Genomic DNA, 15,935 nt, shown 5'->3' with positions numbered 1-15,935 from the left:
AAAGCAAACCAAACTCTGGCTTGCATCCATAGATGCTTCTCAAGTAAATCTCAGGATGTCATCCTCCCACTGTACTCGGCTTTGGTAAGGCCACAGCTGGAGTACTACATCCAATTCTGGGCTCTGCAATTCAAGAAGGATGTCGAGAAGCTTGAGAGAGTCCAGAGCAGAGCCACGCACATGATCAGAGGGCAAGAAAACAGGCCTTAAGAAGAGAGGCTGAGAGCCATGGGACTCTTCAGTCTGAAAAAGCACAGGCTCAGACTGGTGACTGCTTATAAGTACATAAGGGTTGTATTTCAGGATCTGGGAGAACGTCTGTTCACCAGAGTGCCCCAAGGAAAAACAAGGACCAATGGTCATAAACTCCAACACGACCATTTTAGGCTGGACATAAGAAAAAAATTATTTACAGTCCAAGCTCCCAAGACCTGGAATGGACTCCCTCCAGAAGTGGTGCAGGCACTTACTCCAGACTCATTCAAGAAATATTTGGATGTTTATCTTGCTGGGATCCTTTGACCCTAGCTGACTTCCTGCCCCTGGGGCAGGGGGCTGGACTCGATGATCTTCGAGGTCCCTCCCAGCCTTAACATCTGTGAAATCTATGAAATATATACCTGTAAGTTTCAGGGCCTGAGCCACAATTTAACTGATAGAAGATGAGCAGGAAATTTATCCCACGGACAGGTTATTCCATAATTTTCCATGGGGGGCTTTCTTGTACTTTTCAGTGAAGAATCTGGTACTGTTCATTGACACAGGCTGCATCTACACAAGATGCTGACTGCGCAGTAGCTCATTACTACTGTGCAGTAGTGTTGCGTAGCATGAAGCGTGCCGTGGCACTACTGTGTAGTAACAAGCTACTGCACAGTTAGCTTCACCTAATAGCCAGTTAGCGACACTACTGCGCAGTAACTCCAGTTACTGCATGGTCATTTAGTACCTGTGTACGCATACACAAGTACTAAATGACTGCACAGTCAGAGTCTTGTATAGACGTGGCCAGAGTTAATGTGCCCACACACTTCATAATCAACCATGAAAAAGTAGCTGAGGAAGGAAAGTGGGTCGCTCTTTAGACAAGCGAACTTTCGTTTCTTTCAGACAAAAAAGAGCATGCATAGAAAGAAGAAAACTCTCAATAACCTGTTGTGCCATAATTCTTATTAATAGTCTTATTAAAGGGGAAACATGAATGTAAATTCATACACAGAATCTGTTTCTCATGTCCTCCCTCCCAGTCACCACAGTTTAATGGTGTGATCTCAGGTCCCACTTTGAACAACAAACACACACCAAACCTGTGAGTTTTCTTTCTCCAAGTTCAGATCCACCTTGATGAGCAAATTAAAAACCCAAGCAAACTAAGCCTAAGGCTAATCAAAATTCAGTGCAATTACTGTATTGCCAACCATCACTGCTGCTCCTCTCACTTTTTTTCATACTGCACTGAAGCTAGGATACAGTGCAGGTGAGAAAGGGAAAACAATCCTTGAAACTATTTAAAGTATTAACTTCCAGTGCTGGGGCTTGCAAAGGATTTGTGCTCCTGAGGACAATTTACATTACAAAGAGTAAGGGCAAAGAAGAAAATGAAGGGAAATATAATCTCTGGAGTTTATACTTGTTCATTACTTTGAGTCATCTGAAAATGAGTCGTTACACATTTTATTGTGCACATTTCTGAAAAAAAAGAGAAAAATAATTTCTTAGAACACTAGGTCAGGTCACTGGTTGCATAATATCTGTATCAGACTAAATTGAACTTGAATTGAAAGATCAGAATGTGTAAACTTTGAGGTATATGTGGCACAAAAGAGTTGAAGCCATAAAAACAGAAGAGATGGTGAAGTGGAAGCTGGCTAGATAAAAGAGATCAGTACATATGAATTGATGTTATGGAAACCCAAAAACGAGTAAAAATTGGTTTTGTTTCAATGCTGAACAGAGTAGCACCTATACACCTACACACCCACACCCACACCCCCCACACAGTTTCTCATTCCTTTATTTGGGAAAGCACATTTGAATTTTAATTCTTTGTGATAAGTGAATATACTAAGAATGTTTGTAAAACAAATAATATCCTTTATTGAACCAACTGCATTGTTAGGATAAAGTTAGACATGCTTTTGAATGCAAAGCATTCTTCATCAGGTCTGAGCACAGACCCTGAGATGCACTTAATGCATACCTATCCAGCATAATGATTATTAGGATCCAGAGAAAACTTACTACTGAAGACACAAGCATGGAAAATGTGTACATTTATAGTTCCTTCCTGCCTGAAAAAACTAATACAAATTCTTATTAGTCAAATCTTCTTTGTCTTGCAGCAAAGACACTGATACTATGTCTAAGCCAGACCAATGGACACTTTTATTATTCATTTTTTACTTGCAATAGTGAATTCACCGATTTGAAAAATAAGACTTTTTTTTGAGCTGGTGTGATTGGGTTTATTAAAAACATACAACTGCTTTTTAAATCTGAATTGAAGGCTCATAAAATCATTATAAAATACAATTACAGGGTACCTAAAAGCACTGCATGAAATATACAGTATCCACAGTGGTGCTAAATATTTTAGCCTATTGTCAACGTACTATAAAAAGGGTTTAACCTTTAGCTGATCCATCCTCAGGTATGATGGTTATCCACTATGGTGCAATAAGCAACTGGAAACGAAAACTGGTTTTCTCTTGTGTATCACTTGTCTGAGATTTAAAACTAAAGCACTTGAGATTCTCCCTTACCTCCGTCTGCAGCTTTTAAGTTAAATAAATGTGTAGCACTATTCTAACAGCCCCAGAAGCTAGCAGCCAATAAGGACAAATGTCTCAGCTCTTCAGGGTTTCAGCTCTAAGCTTTTTCCAGTGTGATTTTTTTTTTAATTGGGTGTTTTAATTTTAAATCCTAGTTCCTGACTGGTGATTTTTTTTCTATTACTGCAGCTCATCTTCAGTTTGGTATTTTGCCTAGTCCCCTTCAAATTGAAGCAATTATGGAAAAAAAATTAAGTGCTCCAATAATTTTAAACCTCTCTGCACTCTACAAGTTGATGCGATATTATCAGCGTACTTCACATTTTTTTGAAAAAGGTGCAGCTCTTCAGAAGTGCTCACTGTTCAAGCACATGCAGCATGTGAACTGATTAAATATTATTGGAGCATTTCAAATCTTTATGGGAGCTTCAGCTTTCCAAAATCATGAGAGTTGCAAGCACTGTGGTAAATTGAAGTGACCCTGTAACTAGGTCTATTCCAAACAAGAGGAAAATCTACATTATTTTTAAACAAAAAAAAGTTCAGATTCTATAAAGAAAAAAAAAAAGAAAAAGAACGAACAAACAAACAAAACCTTTTCTCCTGTTATTTTAAAGGGGAACTCTTTGTTCCTGGGTCACAAAATATCATGTGGAGGTCCCATCCTGCAACCTATACATATATGCCCTTATGCAGAGCTTCACTGACTTCAGTGTAGCAATGAGCAGTTGTGAAGGTCTGCTTCTTGCAGATCAATCTGCATGTATGTGGCCTTAATGAACGGTTTTTCACTTTCAAAAGCACAGGCAGGTAGAACATTCATTGGCAGGGACAGGAGACTCTGAAATGTCCACTGGCTTTGCAGTGTAGCTGACAAAAATCTGCAGCCTTCGCTTATACCAGTTCGCAGTATTCAGGGAGGTCTGAAATAGGAGGTTAACCTATCGATTTAAATGGAATTCTAATGAATCAGCTTTAAGAAAGCAGCTGCATTTACTCATGATCTTTGCTTTTTCCATCTAAGAATTTCAAAGTAAACATTAATTTATTAAGCCTTAAGATCCCTATGTAAATAAGTGTTATTATCCCCTTTTTATAAAAGGAGATTGAGGGACAGGAACACATTTTCCACTGGTCACAGACAAGCAGAAAAATCAACACCAAAGGAAGGTGTAAAACTAATATCAGTTGATTTCTTTTGCTTTATTTTAAATGCAAGACTGCACTTCCTCCTTGAAATCACAGAACATACATGATTTCATGTAACAACTATTGGGGAACATACTTTGGCACATCCAATATATCCATGCAGGATATATTACAGAACAAAAACTCTTCTCTTTTTACTGGGGAATAGGCTTACCATATATTCTAAAGTACTGTACTTTGTACCAAGCACATCCTTTGCATTCTCTCTGCAAAAATGTTTAAATCATTCAGAAAAAAAAAAAAATTATGATCAAGTTCTGGACAGAACTTTTTAAATTACTCCTGTTGTTATAATTATGAATTTATTATCCCTTGCCCTAAAACAAGACTATATATATGTGAGGGGAGGTTTGCTTTCCCTTTTTCTGTTCAATTATACATAAGCAGTCTATAAGCTCAAAGGTAGGGTTTTGACTGCCTAACAAATCCCATTACACTACATATAGATTTGTTCTAACTGATCTGAAAAGAAAACCTTGGATGGGTCTAAGCCAGGAGTCAGTAACCTACGGCCCCTAATCGGGCCTGCAGAGCCATTTGATCTGGCCCACAGATGTGGGGCTTTGGTATAGGCAACAGGTAAGTGCTGACAGTGGGGGGAGGGGCACAACTCCACGCATTCACTGTTGCCCTGCTGCTGCTGGGCATTGGGCCTGGTGAGACTGCAGCCCCACATCCCACCACTGGTGCAGAAATCACATCGCTGCCACCACCCCTACCCCCGCTGCTGCTGGTCCCTGGCTCCAGCCAGGCTGCAGCCTTGTGCCCGATGCCCCACTGTTAGTGCAGAAATCTGGAGGGGCACATTTATGACACAACGAGTCACCTATAGGCTTTGGCAGCATTCAACAGTATGGATCTTTGGCAGCAGCTGCCCTCCCTGGCCGCTATGGGTAAAAGCACTGGCTGCAGCTGGGTCCGAGACCCTACCCACCTACTTGCCTGAAGGTAATGCAAACTAGGTCAATCAGGTCCATAACCTTAAAAGGTTGCAGACATTAGTCTAATCCTATTTGTCCCATTTGCCTCTGAAACCTCATTTCAGCTTATTTGGAAATAGCTAAGCAAACTTCTGTCATCTGGCTGCATATGAAATCTCCATATTAAAAACTACCAAAAAAAATTTCCTATATCCCAAATACAACTTTTGACAGTTCAACTGTTAAAAAACAAATTCTTCCTAAAGTATATACATATATACAATCCATACCAAATGACTAAGCTAGGAGGAGGAGAAAGAGAGGGAGAAGTTTCAAATAGTATTTACAGGAATACATTTTTGTGCTTTTTCTGTCCATTTTCAACTCTGTTTTTCCCCTCTTTGCTACTCAGTGTCATCTTTCAACCTCTTACCTCAGCAGAGTGAAAAAGATCAGCTTCAGTGAATTAAGCCTTAGGTCTAAGTAACCCTTCTAAGCATGCACATTTTGCCCATTCATGTCAATGAATGTTAGATGCATGGATCAAGGAAGAATTGTTGTTGCAGCATAGGGCTTCACTGTGGATCAGCCTGTCAAAATGCTACACGGGTAAAGCATATTCTACCTGCATCCCCACTTTACTGAAATTCAGAGCTGATTGCAGACCCCAGACATAGAACATGGACTGAAACATAAGGGCCTAATTCTGCTGTCATTTATGGTGGGGTAAGTCAGGAGTTAATTCACTGGCTTCAATGGAATTGTTCCAGCTTTAGTCACATGCCAGTGAGGGCAAAACTAACTGAGAGGTCATTCAAGAGGGATGCTTCAGTGTCAAATTGAAATCTAGTCAATTTTTAAACATGAGTTAAGAGTAGTTCCAAGTTCTACAGCTGCCCCCAAGCTTTTCTGCCAATTTTGTGGTTTCATAATCACATTTTTCTTTCTCTTTTTAATACTAGCTTCTTCACTGTTGCTGTGTGAAAGACCCACACAAGCATCAGGGAAAGCTAACTGTAATGGGAAAAAGTGAAACTAACCAAGCACTAGCAGTACCATTCCTGTTGACTTCACTGGAAGCCAGGTTAGGCCCCTGTTGAGAGCTTTTGAAAATCCCACTCCAAATGCTGTCAAATGCACAAAGAGTGTAAAATGAAAAATGAGACATTTCCCCTCCAGTTGCTTTGCAGCCCACCAAGGCTGAGTGGAGGGATGTTTTGGAAAGAAGCATGATATTCAAGGCAGACATGTACCTTTAAATAAACTTTCTCACTTAAAATCCATTCTGGCTAAATTCTGCCAGAGTGAGAGTGGCAGGCTGGTAGGATTGGTGGGGGGAGCAGGGGGGAGGACAGTTTTCATGCAAAGAGCACAGATGGGAAGTCTAAGGAAGACCTGGCAGTTGGGTGAAAACAGAAAAAAGAAACTCCCAACTATACAAAAAGAACCTTCCAAATACGGAGAATAACAGGCCAAAATGGCTGATGCACATATTTAATCTACATTTTAGCTAACTAACATTTTAGGCCTAACAGTTCTTATCCACTCCGCCATCCCTTCCCAGCTCATATTTCACAGTTCTGTGCTTAAATCCAGATGGCCTTAAAAATTAACCCATCTTGTGATTTTTTCTGACCATTCTTGTCATAATCTTGCTGAGTCCTTAACTACCTTAGTCAAAGACTATGGAGTGGGGGCAGAGGCTTATCCAGTTAACTTGATGAATATATGCTGAGATGTACATTTTCATTTTAAAATTAGTAATAGTATTAAAAAGCGGTCACTCTAAAAAATAGTTAAGAAAGGGAAAGAAAGGAAGGTGAAGCATGTGAAGGCTTGGGAAAAAGACCTGAAGAAAGAAAATGAGCTGAAGTAATGGAGAGAAAAATGGGAACTAGGCTATTCATCTTCCATATGTATTACACAAAGAAGACTTTTACAAAATACCCCACAGATGGTACCTTTCTCCAACTAGGATCTAATACAAATTTTATAATGATGATGCATCATGCTGGAGAAGCTGTGGAGAAAGAGTCTCTTTTTTCCATATTTGGTAATTGTGTCCAAATGATCTAAATGGTCTGTGAGAAAGTGACCAGAATAATAACTGTTCTAGTGGGTGGTAATATCCATCTGAATCCTTTGGCTTGTCTTATTAACTGTTGTTTTTCCTTATTATTAGCTGGTGTGTCCTTCTTGTAATTAGCTAGTAAATTATATATTTCTCAAATGTGAAAAAAATTATATTCCCTCCTATCCCACACTAAATATGTGATATGCTAAAGTATGGGACATTCAGATGATAGGAAAACTGTCCCACCAGGTGAAATTATTAGAGCACAGAAAAAAGAGGGACATATATTTAGAAATGGATTCCATTCTTCACCTATGCAAAGGGTACAAACTCACCAGCTCGTAAACCAGAGTCTTTATCCAGATTCTTTGAATATTAATGAAAATTAGTGAATATATATGTATAAGTTATGTCTAATCACTACATTAATAATACAGGGGCTCATTTATATGTACTGCATATTATTTTCTGTGTAATGTGTATTATTTTCCCATGTAATAACTACAGTCTCATGCAATCCCTGTGTATTTCTTCTATGTTGGATTTTGTTTCTATAGCTGCCTAAATAAAATTTTTAAAGGATTAAAAAAAAAGATTTTTAACGGTTTCCACTTCCATATTCAGGAATTAATTGAGAGGGATTGGCAACAATATTTAAAGGTGGCTCATGAGCCACCAAACAGGACTTCAGACAAACTAAGTGTAGGATGCAGAATGACTAAGTTCCAATGCTCTCTATTTAGGATTTGCCAGGGCTAAAGGACTGCATAGCATTTATGTCTAGCAATGTACTCCACAGTATGTAAAAACCAAGTGTGGACTGTTTTTGGAATAAGTAATCCAGGTACCAGGGTTCAAGAAACCTAGTGGTAACATTCCCATAAATTCGTTTATCTTCTGTGGCTTCCTCTACACCTTACAGCTATTGTGCAATTAACTGGCTAACTGCAGTATTACCCAGAGATCAGCTCCAAGTGCAAAATACTTATCACACAATAAAAATCTCCAACCAGACAGAAAGTTAAACCTAAAAAATGTACATTAACTTTATAGCTGGTTGCTATTGAGCTTTAAAGTCACATGGGTAGCAGGGTCTCCCCTGCAGCTGGGAGCCCCATCAACTGACAGGACTCCCAGCTGCAGAGTTGCACCTTGCCCAGTTGGGGCTGCCTGCACTGCAACTGCTGGGGCTCTGAGCCCCAGCCACAGTGGGTTCTGGGTCCCAGCAGCATTCCACAGCTGCAGGTGCTGGGTTCCAACAACATGCCTCCCAGCAATCTCCCTGCACCCGGAAGTGCATGAAACCCCCAGGGTGAGAGGACAGCCACAGGACTGATCCCCCTCCACCCCAGGGGTTTCACGCCCTCCCCTTCAAGTGGAGAATCACCCCAGGTGTCCATAGGATGCCCCCATGGCTTGGTGCCCCTCAACTGTGGTGTGTGGGGCTCCTAACTACAGGAGCTTGCTTCTTACCAGTACAGGGGGGGCTCAGGATCAGGCTCCCCCTGCACGACAGTAAGGCGCAATAGGATCTAGTACACAATCCTACAATCACGCCTCCTGCCATGCATATGTAGCATGGCAGGAGGCGCGATTGTGCGAATTATGCATTAGATCCCATCACCATTACTTTACCCAAGTAAAACCTTACAAAAGTAAAACCTTTCCTTCCTTCCATCCCTCCAGATAAACTGATTAGCTTAGCAGTGATAAAGCCTCATTTTGGAAGTTCTTTTCAGAGATTACCACTGGGTATGTAAGTGAGTTCTATATCCAGTTTCTTTTACTGCAGCAGAGATTTCATATAAGTACTTGCAGGAGAAAAGAACACCATAAAAATTCTTGTTCATGCGAATAATCACAAATGATGCAACTAGTTCCAGTGAAGCTAATACTCTCATGAGTAAGGTTATGCAGGACTGTACCCATTGCTGTTTATTATTTTCTACAATCAAAATATTTTTTACTTCAGCTTCCCTTTAAGCTCTGGTCAGGGCTGTCCCTGGAGGGTGCGAATTGGGGCGACTGCCCTGGTCCCCATGCTTTGGTGGGCCCTGCAGAGCTGGGCGGAGCAGCTGCAGTGACTCCACACTGCCACCAGCTTCACGTCTGGCTGCCTGAATCACGCACATCTGGCCGTTCAGCACCTCCCACCGCTGAATCCACCGCCAGCTTCCTTGCGTCCAGAGGTGGGGCCCCACACAGGCTGATTTGCCTGGGATCCCGCACCCTGCTCTGGTAGTCTCTGGCTCTGGTGTTCTAAAGATCTGGTTTTATAAATCCATTGTCTTATAATTGTACCCCTGGACTTGACACTACCTGTGCCTTCACGTGGATAGTGAGACCCTGGGGTGCCTGGTAGCTGGTGGCCCTGCTTAGCTCCCTGGGTAGCTGCTCGAGGGTCCCCAAGCCTCCCCTCACAATAAAGCAACCTTGCAGACCGTAATAAAACTATTTACAGGATTTAATTATTTACAAGGTAACATATAACCAATGCAATAAAACAAATGTTACACTGCATGACCCGGTGATAGTGGCGTAAGTGTTAATGCTTCTTGGATATACATTACACTAGGGGAAGGTGTACAAATTACCCACAATAAGGAAGCATTAAATAAATATATTGATACTCCAACTAATAAACCATCACAAACTTATTTACACAGTCTATAACTTATACACTGTGTACTGAGGACCCTGTGTGCACTGCCCCTGGCAGGGTGTCTCAGAGAGCAGGACTGCATCTGTGCCCCTGTACAGGAAGTGTGGGTGTCCCCCTCTGAGCTCCAGGGGTCTCGTGCAGCAGCTGTTGGTTCCTCCGCTGCAGTCCCTGCAAGAGAGCTTATTTCTACCCACACCCCGCCATCCTTGGCTCAGCCGGGAGCGCTGTCTGGGTTGCAGGCTTGTAGCAGTTCCCCTGCCCAGCACAGCCTCACAGCACGCAGCAAATACAGCCCCTCCCAAGGCCCTGCCTGGCTGGGGGCTTCTGGTGGCTGGCAGTCCTTGCCCCTCTACCCCAGGGCTCCTGCTGGCACAAGGGCAGTCTCCAGCAATCTCCCCCTCGCCCTGCGACTCCCTCCCACACAGGCGCTTGTAGCAAGGTCTTCCCAGGCTCAAAGCCTCCTCACAGGCAGCTCCTCTCTTGTCCCACCCAGGCAGAGGAAAGGAGGGAGAATGGACACAGTGCAGCACTCTGGGTCCAGGCTGCTACCTCTTCAGGGCTCTCATAGGGGCTCTCAGGGAGGCAGCCATGGGGAGATCCTTTTCCTGGTCTCCAGCCTGTCTCTCACTCCCTCTCTCTCCCCTTTGTTCTCCCCCAAGAAAAACTGCTCCTCTCTTTTAAGCAAGCCTCTCAGCCAATTCCAGTCCAGGACTCTTCCCAGGATTTTGTTAAGGTCTCTCATTCAAACCCTGCTGGGGTTACATCACCCCTCCTACTTCAAAGAGGGCTGCCTCCAGAGCAGCTTCATTCTCCCTCAGGGCAAACAGTGTCTATCCCCACTGAGACAAACTGCCTCTTCACACTCTATCCTTCTGCAGGGCAGCCCTTCCTATTCCTTCAGATGGATCTATTTTTAATGCTGCTACACAAGGAAGACACTTGAAAATGAGAAGATGCAACGACAAAAAAAATCTTTTGTCTTTGGAGAACGCAGAAGATTAACTTTTACCTACGCCAAATAATTTTTTACCGTATTGGAAGCTCAAAAAAACTTGATTGGTGCAATTCTGATGACACCACAAACAAACTCAGGGTTGATAAAATTGCTAGGATAAGTAGTTTTTCTATCAATACTCTCCTCCCCTTCCCTCCCCCACATTTTTAAACAGGTAAGAGAATGCTGGAAGACATCACACATCATTTACATGCAGCATCATTTTATGGAATTTTGCAAGGTGTTAATTAAAAGTTTTAATGAATGTTAATCATCTGTCATTTTCACTGGCAATCTCTGCTCTACCATATGCTTAAGTTTTTACACCTGTACAGTTTCTCCAGCCAGTTCCTTTAAATTGTTTTACTTTCTAGTATTAGTATTAATATTTAAGAAACAAGACTGCTGCAACCTAGACTGTAATTGCCTACATTTTATTTACTGAACATATTCCCTTGCCTCAGTGAACCAGCATTATAAACTATCACTGTACTTTAGCATTATTCTTAAAATGTTTGCTTACAGGAAATGCTGGACTAAGAGTCATGAAGAGAGAAATATGATACTGCAGAACGGGTACAGCACCTCTGGCAGCATCTGTTTAAGCTTCCTAAAATGTGCTAGTGAAGTGTCTCATGTTTTCAATCCTTAGCCTTCCACCTGACTCTCAACCAGTGTCAAAGGTGAACAGTGCCAAATGCAGGATTCTGTTTCAGTTTCGTTCTTTTTAAGTAATGTGGGCACGTGTTTATGATGGAACCAGACTGAGGAAATACACGTGTGACATAGTTCATTTTTTAATAGAGCCATAAACATTTTGAGTGAACTTGACCAAGTTACTCCAAAAACTATGACCAATGTTCAAAACATGGGCACTTCTGGGGTCCTTAGGCTTGGCTTGGGCCTTCACAAGAGCTCAAATGCCCCACTCAAGCCCTTCAAGATGCCCCACCCAGTAAACTGGGCTGAACTCTGCAATAGGACGGTTCCTTCTCCTGTCTTGCATGCTTTGATGCACAGCAAAACTATGCTGACATTTCAGTAATCATTACTGGGATGTAATGTTAAAATCCAGTTGAGAAGAGTGAGGATAGCTCTAGCTCCAGGATAAGAATACTTAATGGCCCGATTTGACTCCTGCTCTTGGCTGTTTCCCATCACTATAAACACAGAAACAGTCTGAATACAAGACAAACCATTCGAATCAGTGAGGAACCACAGCTGTGAAACTGATATAAGGGAGTGGAGAATTGGGCTCAGTGCTTTTAAACTCAATAACAAACAAGGCAGTGGCTTCTGTGAATCTTGTTAATTGAGCTTAGGTGAGGAGTATGAGAGATGAAGGAATATCCTGGTACTTGCAAGTTTCAACATGACTCTGAACATTAATAATGCTTACCAGAATGAGGGGTAAAAAAAGACACCTTTTGGTGGTGTTATTCCTTGGAGGAAACGGAACAGGAGAAGGAGGAAACAGTGCTGTTGATATACCCATCACATCATTCCTGAAAACATCATAGGCCTGGGCTAAGACATAGAAATACCAGGGAAGACCAGTCCTCAAGGTAAAGTCCTGTCAGCGTTCCTGAAGGCTAGTTTGGATTCCCCAGCCATTAAAACAAACAAACAAACAAACCAGAAACAGTGCAGCATTAAAAGTAAAGCTCCCCACCATAACTGGGCAACAGGGAGACAGACACTGGGCTAGATGCTCTCTGTAACTATCAGTAAAGGAGGTCCTGGGGCAATAACAGCAAATCAGTCACTGCATCTTGTCCAAATAATGAGAACCAAATTCATAAGTGATGGAAGAATAGAAAGTGGCTAAAAAACAACAAAGGGGAAGAATTCTAATGTACTGCAGAGCAACAAGATCCTCAACAAAATTCCCGGCTCTGCCATTACCAACTGAGATAATGGGCAAGTCAGGCCAAAATATGCCAAATCTGGCCACTAATTTTGGAAGCTCACCTTGGGACACCTCAACTTTAGTTTTAAGGTGGTTCAAGTTGAGCAGAAAAAAATGGAAGTTATCCAGGTATTAATGCAACCAAAATTTGGCATGTATTCACTGATGTATCTCAAGCAAAACCAGGGATGTCATCCTCCCACTCTACTCTGTTTCAGTTTTGTTCTTTTGTGCCCCCCACTTCAGGAGGGACATGGATAAGCTTGAGAGAGTCCAGAGGAGAGCCACCTGTATAATCAAAGGCTAAGAGAGCAAGCCTTATGAGGAGAGGCTGAGGGACATGGGACTCTTCAGCCTGGAGAAGAGAAAGCTCAGGGGAACTTAGTGGCAACCTATAGGTATATAAGGTGGATGCACCAAGATCTGGGAGAACAGTTGCTCACCAGGGCTCCCCAAGGAATAACAAGGTCCAATGGCCACAAACTTCTGGAAGGCTGATTTAGACTGGATGTAAAGAAAAACTCCTTTACAGTCCAAGCACCTCCTCTGGACTTATTAAAAAGGTGTTCGGATGCATATCTTGCTGAGATCATTTGACCGCAGCAGACTTCCTGCCTATGGCAGGGTGGCTGGACTTAATGACCTCACAAGGTCCCTTCCAGCCCCTAATGTCTATGAAATCTATGAAATCTGGACAAATCACCACTTAAGCCACAGTTTTAACATCTGTGAAATGGGGCTACTAATACAGTACTTCCCCTAACAATGACACTTAAAACATTTTACCAATGCAAAGTTCCATGTAAGTATTATGAGTAACCACAACAGACGTACTTTGAATGAAAGTTACTATGTAAATGAAAGGTATTATTACTAAGGCAGAGGGGAAGTGAAGCTTAGTACTATCCCTTGTGAGTCCAACTAATATAGAGCACTCATTTTCCATGTACTCTAGTTCCTATTTAAACAGCTGTTCTTTGCAGAAAGTCTGTTTAAAATCATTTAGAAATACAAAGCTACCTATTGCAAATATTAAATAAAACTGCTAGGAGTTTCCTAGAAATTTCACAAAACAGTAGGAAGCAAGTTCTTTATTTTCCACATCATAAGCCTAATAACACTAACAAAACATGCTCATTGCTATACTACATATTTTACAATTGGAATTTAGATTGCTCAAGAGAAAAATTCAAGGCGCAGAATCACAGGCTGCCTGGGGATTGTACTGTCACACACAGCATTGTAGTCTGGACTGAGATGTGCTGAAGGGCAAACTGCACCCAAATTGTGGAAATAGCTCCCAAAATATCAAACATGACACTGAGCTTGCATTTGCTTTAATATAAACAGTGTTCATATAAACATTGGAGGAAAAACTCAGAGGCTGGACTCACAGATAGCATGTTTGTTGATCTTCAAGGCATGTTGTGATGCCTAGTTTATTGGAGACGGTTGCTTAGGTTCTTTTGTTGTGGTTTTGTGGTGAAGGAAACTGATCTAGTGACATCATTTAGGCTGTTTTTATGGTAAATTATCCCAGGATCTCATGTATTTTTAAAATAGGTTTCCCCTGTCTTGCACATCACTATAAAATTCCTCAGGTTGCCTTCACTACAACCCCTGTGAAGCCGAGAAGTATTCTACATCTGATTTTACTGATAATGTTTCTCTGCCTCAGTTCCTTAACTCAGAATGGTCCAAAACAATCCAAATCCAGGAAATCATCCATTGCTGGATTAAGAGCAACAACCAAACTATAATCTAATGCCTCAGCCACCTTCCGTGCCTTAGCATCCCATATCTGAAAAAACATAAAAAAATACTTCTAATGGCTTTGCCTGTGTTCATTTTAGTTCATGCTGCACAAGAATCCAATTAAATTCATCATAGCAGTACTGTCACTGAATTGACACTTACTATGATTACTTGTATTACCTTAATGCTTAGGAGCCCTTCTCAAGAAACAGGACTCCTTGGTTCTAGGCTCTGTACAAATATAGAACAAAAAGAAAGTTGGCTTTATGCCTTCAAACTGTAACTGTTTGAACCCTCCACTGCTACATACATTAAAGAGCTGATTTTAAAAAGTGAAGAAGTTTTGCAAAACCTTTTTTTTTTATTATTGAGGGGGGAAAAATTGCATCGGGGAAGGAAAAGCAACCCCTCCGCCTCCTGCCACCAGCACTCCCTGTGGCATCTGCTTGGAGCCCATGCAGCGCTGCCTGTGCCAGCTCTCCTTTGCCACCACTGCCCCACGGGTGGCGGGGACATGGAGGAGAGGCAGGACAGCCCCACATAAGGCCTGGGTGGCTGCCGCAGGGAGTGCCGGCAGCAGGAAGGAAAGCAGCTGCTTGTTCCCTGCCACCGCCGCTGCTCATCCCGGACGGGCGAGTGCAGGGCGCGGGGGTCAGGGCTGCTCATGGTCCTCCCCACCGATGCCACAGGGCTGGGGCAGGCAGGGCTGGGAGCAAGCAGGCACACGGAAGCCAGATGGCAGCCATGGCTTCCACTGCCAGTAGTGATGTGTGGGCAGCAGGGGAGCCCCGAGAGGGAGGCAGCTGGCTCTGTGTGCCCCATCCCGCTCCTGCCGCCAAGGCTAAGCCCAGTAAGTTGCTGCCCATGCACTGGGGCCTGTGCCAGGCCAGGCAGGACCTTCCATCCCCGCCTGTGGCTGGGAGCAGGAGGATGTGAGCAGAGAAATGCCTGGGCTGGAAGATGGTGAGGCAGCTCTGCTGCTTGCTCCTAGGACAGGCAGTAGAGACTCTTCTTTCCAGGCAGCCCCAACTGAATCCCTCTGGGTCACCACCTGCATAACCCACTCCCCTGCAGGGTTCTCCAGTGCCCCAACCCCATCCAATCTTCACAACCCACCCCGCATAAAAATTAAATTTAAACATGTAAATTACATTTAAATCTGTAAATTATACAGTTTGCAGGTCCATAGTATAAAAAGGTTGGGAACCTCTGTCATAGGCCCCTGCCTGCCTACACCCCATGCTCCTACCACCCCATTCTAGGCCCTACAGGTGGGCTTCTGCACGGGCTCCTGCGTTCCTAATCACTTTCACTCCCCGCCTCCCCTGCCACCACTTTCCCCACTTTCTTGCCCACCCATTTGCTGCTCTGCATCCCGTGGCTCCCATACCCACAATACCATACCCACACACACACATCCCCACAAACCCCCATAACCACCCACCCACAATTCCTCACAAACTCCACACCCACCCCATACTCCCTGACACCCATACACACCTCCCACAACATACAAGTAAGACTGCATTTTGAGCTTTTATGCAATAACTTCTGATTTGTGTGTGTTTGTGCTGTATATGTAGATCAAAAAATTTTTTTTTAATTACATTAAAATATATTATTATCGTTGTTTGTTTTTTG

The sequence above is a fragment of the Gavialis gangeticus genome, unplaced genomic scaffold, assembly GCF_001723915.1.
Source record: "Gavialis gangeticus isolate Ggan-Ray unplaced genomic scaffold, GavGan_comp1, whole genome shotgun sequence".
Taxonomy (NCBI): Eukaryota; Metazoa; Chordata; order Crocodylia; family Gavialidae; genus Gavialis; species Gavialis gangeticus.
This window is presented reverse-complemented; position numbering follows the sequence as displayed.